Here is a 9,942-nt window from a genome sequence, read left to right as displayed (position 1 = left end):
GTTGCAAATCTGCAACGCCTGCCTCCAGAGGGTTAACTTCATCAACAGCATTGCCATTCCACCTCCAAATAAATAAATAAATAAATAAAACAAGAGCAGAGCATATTTAGTGACAGAATGAACAATGTCTTGCAGAAAATGTCAGACGACATAAATGTTTATGCACACGTGACTGAATGAGTATGCAGCAAACCTTTTACTTATCAGGTAACATGAGTTTAGAGATGGTGACTGCATAGAGAAGTGGAGCGCACATGTCCGTGTTAAAAAGCCTCTAAAATACAAAAACACAATATTAGCACACTAGAGACGTGACTGCACTGATGGCAGGATGCACCAGAAAAGTGCTATGCCCTCTGCTGTCCTGGAGGAGAATTGCTCCATAACGCTGACACACCAAAGGAGAAGTATGAAAGGAAAACGCCTCTGTCAATAAGTGTGCGTGTGAGCGAAAAGCTGCTGACAGAGAAGTATGAACTAGGCTTAAGGTGGCAGACCCAAAGGCGAATTAGTGAAATGCAAGATGTTAGAGGTAGGTCCCGCCTTTCTTGCCTCTGATTGGATAGAAGGGCTCTCCTATGATTGGCTTTTTCATTGGTCGCTAAACAGCATCTGATGAGGTAAATCAAAGATGTAATCAGGTGTGTTGGAACAGAGAAACAACTAGAACATTCACTGCAGCCACTGTGCTAAGCTAAATGGTTTTCTTGTTTGGAAATGTATTTAAATCTTTAATTATAGCTGAATGGGGAGAGTGGATGTCCACTGATCAGCAGTTAAATGGTTTGACTCCAGGCCCCCGAAGGTCATGTGCTGAAGTGTTCTTGGGCAGCAAACTCCCAGAGCGTTACACTAATGGCATCTCACTGCTCCTCTGGGGTAGGTGGTCAAATGCAAAGAAATAGTTCCCCCTGCGTTTAGCTAATTTGCCTTCGGTTCTGCAGCTGTATATTACATTGACCAATTTTCCTGTTTTTTCCTGCCCAACCTTATAGTAAACATAAGGGGAATGTTGCTCTGTCATTTATTTAAAACATTAATCTATAAAAAAGAACTTTTTATGAATGAAACAACCGTACAACGTTAATGACTGCATGCAGCGAGTAGTTCCTAATACATGCTAATTCTATTGGTATCTATTGTCCGTTGGCAGTGCAGCATCATGCTGTGCAGCAGTGTTTTCCAACCCTGGTCCTCCAGACCCATCATCCATCATGTTTTAGTAGTTTTAGTGGGGTGTTGCTACGGTTTTTGTAATTGTGCTGTAATGTTGAGCTAAATTAAATGTTTTCATGAAAGAATGTGAAAAGGCAAGGTGAATGCACACAGATAAGTAGGTTTTCAGCTTTAGATAGTTTTTTTAATTAATTGGTTTTAGCATCCCCTCTTAGGTTACATTACAGCCTGAGAGTAAACCAGGATTAATTTGGATTACCGACACCAGCCTCACTTTTGTTTGTATGAAACAGGAGTGGTTTCATCAGTCCACTGAAAAGAGAGGGTTGTACAAGCTAACAGTGGGCAAGGTAAAATGTGTCTTGAGGTAATTCAAATTAAATAAATAACAGCCATATTAAAAAATACAATTTTTAAAACATTTCCTTTGCAATAAAATTCACGTTTATTTCATATTCGACCTTGATAAATATAAATTTTAAATCTGAAAACTGTTTTCTGGAATTTCCTCAAACCAGTTCCACTTATAAAAAATATATATAGATATATTTAATGTGAAACATGGGAAAGCATTTGTAGAAGCATTTGCAGGTAATTTGCAGGATTTTTCTTTATAATTAATCTGATTTATAAATCATGATTAAATGCTAAGTTGTTGCAATGTTACCATGATTTATTTGCACAAAAGTAAACAAAGTTAAACATTGCTTTGAGAAGTCTGCTATTTGTATTTATCACAGCAGTGAACATAAACTCTGGGGTTAGATATGTCTCCCTCTTGTGGTTATTATGAGTCACTGCACGGTTGAAAAACCACAAAGATCAAACAGATCAGAAAGGAAACAAATCAAATTCTTAATTTTGATACAGGGAAAAGTTGCAATATTGGTGTGAACACAGGACAAAAACACTTCAACAAACATATAAAAAAGAAAAAGAAATCAGCCTCAGATTTTTAGGGTTTCTGTATTTAAACTTTTATTTAGGAACCCTGATCTTGATCCAGGGGCTCAACTAAGTGTAGAGCAACACCCAATCACTCTTTTAGTTTTAGAAGAACAGAAAGAGTGGCTGGACTGGTTTCTATCCACGTGCTGTCAGATCAGATACAGTTTAATATTTGATTTTAGAAGCTTTTACAGAGAATTAAGTGATTAAGGGAACTAAAGTGGATTACGTTTTCTTTAATAGATTTATTGATTGTGTTAAATCTCCCTTGCACCAGAGCAAGTAAAATAGTTGAAGCTTAATATTTTTGCATCCCTGTTTCTACATACCACACCCATATTCATGATAGCTCTACTACAGCATGAGGGTTCTGGGGATGAAATGAAAACCCCAACTTCTTCTAGAGAGTGAGATTTGAAAGCAGAATGAAAAACAGGCCAGTTGCTAAATGAGAAAAACACGCCTCAGCTCTGTTCTCTTTAATTCATGTGCTTCCACTTTTATGACCACCTCCCCCATTTGTCTTTTTGTGCTTCTTATTTCTAATTTAGACTCCATCAAATAAAACATTTGTTGTTTTTCATGAAGAGCATTTTCCAGTTTTTAACATTCTGTAGATTAGTTAAAGCAGTGAATAAAAAGTAAAGTATTGCAGACCTGAATACAGATCCAAACCACATCATGAGTTAATCTGATGATAAAATGTGAACGAGCGATAAAGCAGATGTTCTGACGTTACGTTCTAATCAAAGTGCAATCAAACACGAACAGAGACATCCACCCAGAGACCTCTGTCTCACTGTGTGATGAAACAGCTCCTGGAGCTCAGTTTCACACACTCCCTTCTGATGCTGCTTTGGCAACAGTGTCCAAGGACAACAAGCTCTCTGGGATCTCCACAGGAGGAAAGGGAACCAAGAAAAGCACGTGTTCAACAGAGCTCTGGGTGAGGGGACCGTGGTGCGTTCAGGGTCTGGTCAAAGATCCAGAGTCATTCGTCATATGGAGCGATAAACAATCTGCCTTTCCTCAGATGAATTCAAGGTGAAATTTGCAGATCTGTCAGACTTCCATCTAGTTGACGGCCAAAACATTATGACCACTGATCTTCCAATCCAATTTTATTTATAAAGCGCATTCAACAAGGCATTACAACCAAACAAGGCGCTGTACACTAAAAATGTTAGTTAATTAAACCGGCGTTATACAAACATGTCGAACACAGATAAAAGATAAAAAGGAAATACAACAAAATTCCCCAAACTAACAGCTAAAAATCAATAAGACACAGGGAGAATAAAAAATTAGAAAAACATTTTAAAAAAGAACCTCAATAGTACGGAAGTTGATATTGTGAAGTCCATTTTTAAACAGTGCAGATGTAAGTGAGGTCCATAATTATGTGGTATATGCTAGGTTGAAGTAGTGAGTTTTCAAGCGTGATTTAAAAATGCTAGCTGTTGGTGCTTGCCTCACTAGCAGTGGTAATGCGATCGTGTTTTATGCACACTGTAGAACACATGTTATTCTATCATAACAGGTCTGCTCCGAGTGTAAATATTTAAAGTCTTGTCTGTGCATTTTCCAAGGCCAAAGAAGTGTGGAGGATGATGTTTCGGCCAGAGCCTTCTGTGTTGTTTTTTCATTTTAGTACACCTTTTGCTCGAGAGCACATGTGATGCTGCACCTGAGGAGCTGTCCAGAGCCCCACCCTGCACCAGCTGTGCAGAGTTACCATCAGCAGCTGGTTGCTTGAAGGACCTGCTACAGCACATCACCAGTGGAGCAACAGTTCAGCGCTGCCTTTCGTCCAGCCTGTTGACTCCCATTCGGCCTTTAAGATTTATCGTTGTCGTCGTTTGTTAAAAACTGTTTAAAGTGTAGGTTCTGTGTCATATTTTGAGAGTTGTTTTTAGAACTCTCTTGTTTAAGTTTGGTTATAAAAGCCATTGGAGTTTTAGTTTTTTGACCTTTTGGCTAAAAGAAAAAATTACAAAATAAAAAAGAAAAGAACGCCTAAAATAAAACCTTTGTTAACTTTAACACTTGTGTCATGCGTCTCACATGTTGCCCCGGGTCTCCTAGACGCCTGGGGTCTCATTTATCAAACATTGCGTAGAATCCTTACTAAAACCGTACTTACGCCAAGGAGGTTTGTGATCTATCAAACATGGAGTACGCACAGCTGCACGCAATCTCCGCTCCATAAATCGGAGACTAACGAGAATGTTTCTCAGCTGCATTTTAGTCACATCCCGCCCTCACCACGCCCATTTTCTGCCATGAATAGTCAATGCAAAGTGCCTTGTGGATCTCATGCATATACCGTAATTTCCGGACTATAGAGCACACCTCAATATCGGCCGCACCAACAACAACAACAAAAAAAAAAAAGGTTTTCTACATACGCCGCACTCAAATACAAGCCGAGGCGCAGCAGCCACATGCAGGTCTCCGGCGCACAGTGCATGTACGGCCATAACTTATGATAATTAGACAGAAAGACGCTACACGGAGGTTTTTCGTTGTTGTTTTAATTCAACAAAATGATTTTTAAACACGGGTGAACCTGCCTGCAAGTTTAGAAAAGAAAACAGCGCTGATAGCATTCATATTTCTGGATGATTATAAAATAAAAACAGAGCTGACACGTTATTACCGGTAATTTGCATGTTTAGAAGAAAAGAACAGCGCTGACACAGCATTAATAAGCCCTGGATGATTAGAAAATAAAAGCTGCACACAAAACATGCCTGGTTAGTAAATAAAACACACTTGTCTACCAGAAGAAGTCATTCGCTCTCTTCTTCCTCTTGCGAACTAAAGCCATTAAAGTCCTCTTCTTCAGTGTCGGAGTCGAACAGCCTCAGAAGAGCTTCGTCACATACCTTTTCTGTGGCGATGTCGGTGTCGCTGTCCGTGTTGCTGTCATCATCCCCGGGTGAAGCTGGCTTGAATGAGTTCTTCCCGCTGCCGTCTCCAACGCCGAACCATGGATTCATTCATGCCAAGCTTACGTGCGGCAGCACTGTTTCCCTCCTTTACTTCCAGATCGATGGCCTTCAACTTAAATGCGGCATCATATGAACTCATACATGTAGTTACCATGATGAGGGGGTATGGATTTGAAACAAATTCTTTGTCGTGCCGGCTGCTTGCATGCGCTAAATTAAAATGAGCACTTTCTTCGATTTCCACTTTTTACTTCCACCTGTTTTACTTTCTGCTAAAGCGCCCCCTGGTGGCAGGTGAAGGAAAATCTTCAGTAAAGCCGCACCTCATTATAAGCCGTATGGTTCAAAGCGTGGGAAAAAAGTAGCGGCTTATAGTCCGGAAAATACGTACGTAAGCCGGCTGTTGCAGCGCTCCGCCAATGACGATGGCGACCGTAGATCAAGGCAGATCAAGGAAGCGCAATTTCACAGAAGCAGAAATTGAGGCACCTGTGGGTGAGGCGGAGAAATGAAAGGAAGCACTTTTGCAAAACAAATAGGAGAAAATCCACGGAGTGGCACAGCGTTGCTGAAGCCATCAATGTTGTGAATTCTTCAAAGAGATCTGTGGCGGATATAATAAAATAGTCCAATCGGGGTTCGATCCCCAGACTCCCGGGTGAAGGGGACGCGTGCTAACCAGTCAGAAGAAGAAGAAAATATCTTTTCTATAGCGCCTCTCAAGATAAAAATCATGAGGCGCTTCACAAAAACAAAAAATGTAAAAATATAAAATAGAATTTAGAAATGGTTAAAAATATATTTAAAATGAGCAAAAAATAGTCAATTGTGATTAAAAAAATGTTAAGAAAGAGAGAGAGTGAATAGGAAAGAGGGAAATCGGTGGATCCCGAGGAAGGTGGAATAGGTGGGGAGAGCAGAATAAAGAGAGAGAGGTGAAGAAGGTCACACCAAAGCCAGCTTGAACAAGTGAGTCTTCAGCTGCTTTTTAAAGGAGACCACTGAGTCCACTGATCTCAGGCTCAGGGGGAGAGAGGTCCAGAGTCTGGGGGCCACAGCAGCAAATGATCTGTCACCTTTGGTCTTTAGCCTGGTGCTGCACAACCAGTAGGCTTTGATCGCTGGACCTCAGGGACCTGCTGGGGGTGTAGGGACTAAGAAGATCACCAATGTAAGATGGTGCTTGTCCATGTAAGGCCCTATAGACCAGAACCGGGATCTTGAAATGAACCCTGAAGTTGACTGGCAGCCCGTGAAGCTGGAGGAGAAGCGGGGTGATGTGGGTGTGTTTAGAGGACTTGGTAGACGGTTCAGGGAGGTTCTGCTCAGACACGTGAAAAGAGAGTTACAGTAGTCTAAGCGTGAGGAGATGAAGGTGTGGAGAACTGTCTCAAGTTCAGAGCGAGACAGAATGGGACTCAGCCAAACGGAGATCTCCCCTGTACAAGTAGCCAGGGCGTATGATCAGTCGGGTCACAGTGACAGGACACACACCGTCACAGACACATGACATTCTGTCTCAATCTGTCCCCCTGCTGATGTTCTGCATTCCGTATTCTGCGCTTCAGGCTGTGTGTGTGTGTGTGTGTGTGTGTGGGGGGGGGGGGTTGTCTTGTTCTGTGTCAAAACGAAGCAGAACAAGTGATAATTCTTCATAATTGTATCCTACTCAGCAGCATTACTGCAGGTGCTCTCCATGTCCAAAATGTGTGTAAGCCAGGTCCTTAGTCTACTTAAAGTTGCACACATTTTTCCACTCTGTTTTCTTTCATAAATCCCAAAGTTTGTGTGGAAAATTGCTTACGCAGTTTTCCAACCCCGTTTTGTGCGTGAGCAAGCTTGATAAATGAGGCGCTTGGGTTGTAACAAATGAACGCAGGTATAGGTGTTTCTGGATTTTCTGGGGTCTGAATATAAGTAGAGACGTAATCCTGCTGTTTTACAGTCTTACTAGATCTCTGTCCAGGAGGTAAAAGATAAAGGACTTCTAGTCGTATAGAGCCTTTCTGACTCAGGGGACTCCAAAGTGTTTTCAACTACAGTGAATCATTCCTTATTCCCCACACTGGTGGTGATTCAATTCAATTCAATTCAATTCAATTCAAAAATACTTTTTTAATCCCAGAGGGAAATTGATTGCTGTAGTAGCTAATAATAATAATAATAACAATAATAATCATCATCATCATCATCATCATCATCATCAAGTCATCAAAGAGTTATTGTATATTACAAAGGCTGTTGGCAGGAAGGAGCTTTTAACACAAGCTTTGTCCTAGTGGGCTGCTCAGTGGAGCAGTGGTTGGAGCTGTTGCCTTGCAGCAAGAAGGTCCTGGGTTTGCTTCCCGGCCTGGGATCTTTCTGCATGGAGTTCTCCCTGTGCATGCGTGGGTTCTCTCCGGGTACTCCGGCTTCCTCCCACCGTCCAAAAACATGACTGTTAGGTTGATTGGTCTGCCCAAATTGTCCTTAGGTGTGTGTGTGTGTGTGTGTGTGTGTGTGTGTGTGTGTGTGTGTGTGTGTGTGTGTGTGTGTGTGTGTGTGTGTGTGTGCGTGATTGTTTGTCCTGTGTGTCTCTGTGTTGCCCTGCGATGGACTGGCTCTCTGTCCAGGGTGTACCCCGCCTGATTGCCCGTTGGATGGATGGATGGCTTTGTCCTAGTGCGCAACCAGTGTCCATTTAATACAGCGTAATATTGATTTGGATGGTAAAAAGTGCAGGGGACAAAAATTTACTTAGGGAAAAGTGTGAGGGGGACATGCCCCCCCCCCCCCCCCGATCCCCCCCCCCCCCCCCAAATCTATGTTCATGCTATAAATGTAATATATTTCAGTTTGTTTTTAAAATATTTTTTAAAAAGAATCCCATCTCAAATTTGTGCTGGAATAGACTGCGCTCTGTATTTTAACACCACACGGGGAAAAGGGTATTCCTAGAGAAAAGTCCAAAAGATGTCCAGTGATTTTAATAATCCTTCAAAGCAGAAAACAAATGAGACCACTCGACATGCAAGATTAAATATTTCCAATTGCAAAACACATCACAGCCCAATAGGAAATGTCTTTTGCCGCATGGACATGGGGATGAGTTGCAAGGCCATAAAAAACAGAAGATAATGAAAAAGTAAAAGCCTCAACGATAAACTAATGAAATCAGTCTGGGCTGACGAATATGGACACAACCATCACTTCAACTGAACCACAAGCTGCGGTTTTGACACTTACCAGAATCTTAACCACCACTTGAGACAGGACGCGCATGACCATCCTCTAAACCACGCTAAAACATCAGTCACATGTCCGGAGCAGTCACATCAGAAAAACCCATTCAAGAATTGTCATGAAATCCCCGACTGTTCAATCTGACAAATTCTTAAGAGGAGAAGTGTGGGCCCAAAGGAAACGACCCCACATTCCTCGCTGGTGTAGTTTATTGTTGGAAAAACTAAGCCAGTCTAAATCAAGGACACTGAGAACACATCATGTTTGCTATGTAGGAAAATGTTGGTGTCCCTCCCAGAACTGAGTCATTGAACACACAAAGACTGCTTTAAGTAGGTTTTCTTTTAAAAGCCTTCCTTTAACAACACCTTTTTCTTCTTCTCTCCCTAATGTACTTGGCAACAGTTATGAGAATGTATAAATATACTTTTTGGAGTCATTTACTACAAAAACAAAAGGGAAAAAAACACGATTCTCATCCAGAGATCTAAAAATAACTCCAACTAACCGCATGGAGATTCCTTTCCTGTAACTTGCTATGCTCTGTGGTCAGCAGCCTCTTCTCAAAAGCCTGGATTCGTGTTGGTTCATCTTTGAGGCTGGGTGGGAACTCAAACAGCTGCAAGATTCTTGCATCAACCATCCCAGGAAAGATGGTGCAAGTGCAGAAAGCCGTCTTCTAGGAGGAACTGACTTTGATCGTCTGTTCATTTGAAGTCGCTGAGCTTGTCGCCGTGGGAGAGGCAGAGGGGGCTTTGGCCACTGACTGTGGGTCATAGAGGCTAAGTTACTGTGGGAACAGGAAGTATATGCTATTAAGAATAACTCTGTATAATATCTCTCTATTTATTTATGGGGAGGGGGGGGGGGGTGATGTTCTCCCACATTTATCCCTTCATTCATCTCCTCTCCTGATCCTCCACTGACATTTTCACAATTATAAATCTCAGTATCATCATAAAATTACCAGTAAAATTGATTTAGATGAAAATATTTTTATTAAATGATGAAATTGGATGAACCTGGGATTACCAGTAGTTCATGATGTAAAATGATGTAGATATAATCAAATTCCCTCTGGGATTAATAAAGTATTTTTGAATTTAAATTTGAATATGTCTGTGATTAATATTTAAATGATGTATATATAGCTCTAACCTAATGCTGGCAGTAAATATATAAACCATTTTTGCACTAAACTAAAACTATATATATATATATATATATATATATATATATATATATATATATATATATATATATATATATATGTCATCATGTCATTTATAAAGATTAAATAAATGACATGAATGAGTACTATATAAATGCCCCAATTTTAAAGAAATCACGTTTTACAATAAGGAGGCCTTTATAAATGTCACCATCATTGCTTTACATAATGTGATTAAGCAATTGTTAATACTTTATGTAATAGTTTATTAATGTTTAATAATGCACTAACATTAATAAAGGGACCCTTATTGGAAAGTGTTGCTGAAAAAAACAGATTGAACACAGCTGGTAAAGGTTACATGTTATGTGTCAGTCTGTCTAGACCTTATTATTATTATTATTATTATTATTATTACTATTATAACAATAATAATAATAACAACAATAATATATATATATTATTACTATA

Source organism: Nothobranchius furzeri, chromosome 6 (assembly GCF_043380555.1).
Source record: "Nothobranchius furzeri strain GRZ-AD chromosome 6, NfurGRZ-RIMD1, whole genome shotgun sequence".
Lineage (NCBI taxonomy): Eukaryota > Metazoa > Chordata > Actinopteri > Cyprinodontiformes > Nothobranchiidae > Nothobranchius > Nothobranchius furzeri.
This window is presented reverse-complemented; position numbering follows the sequence as displayed.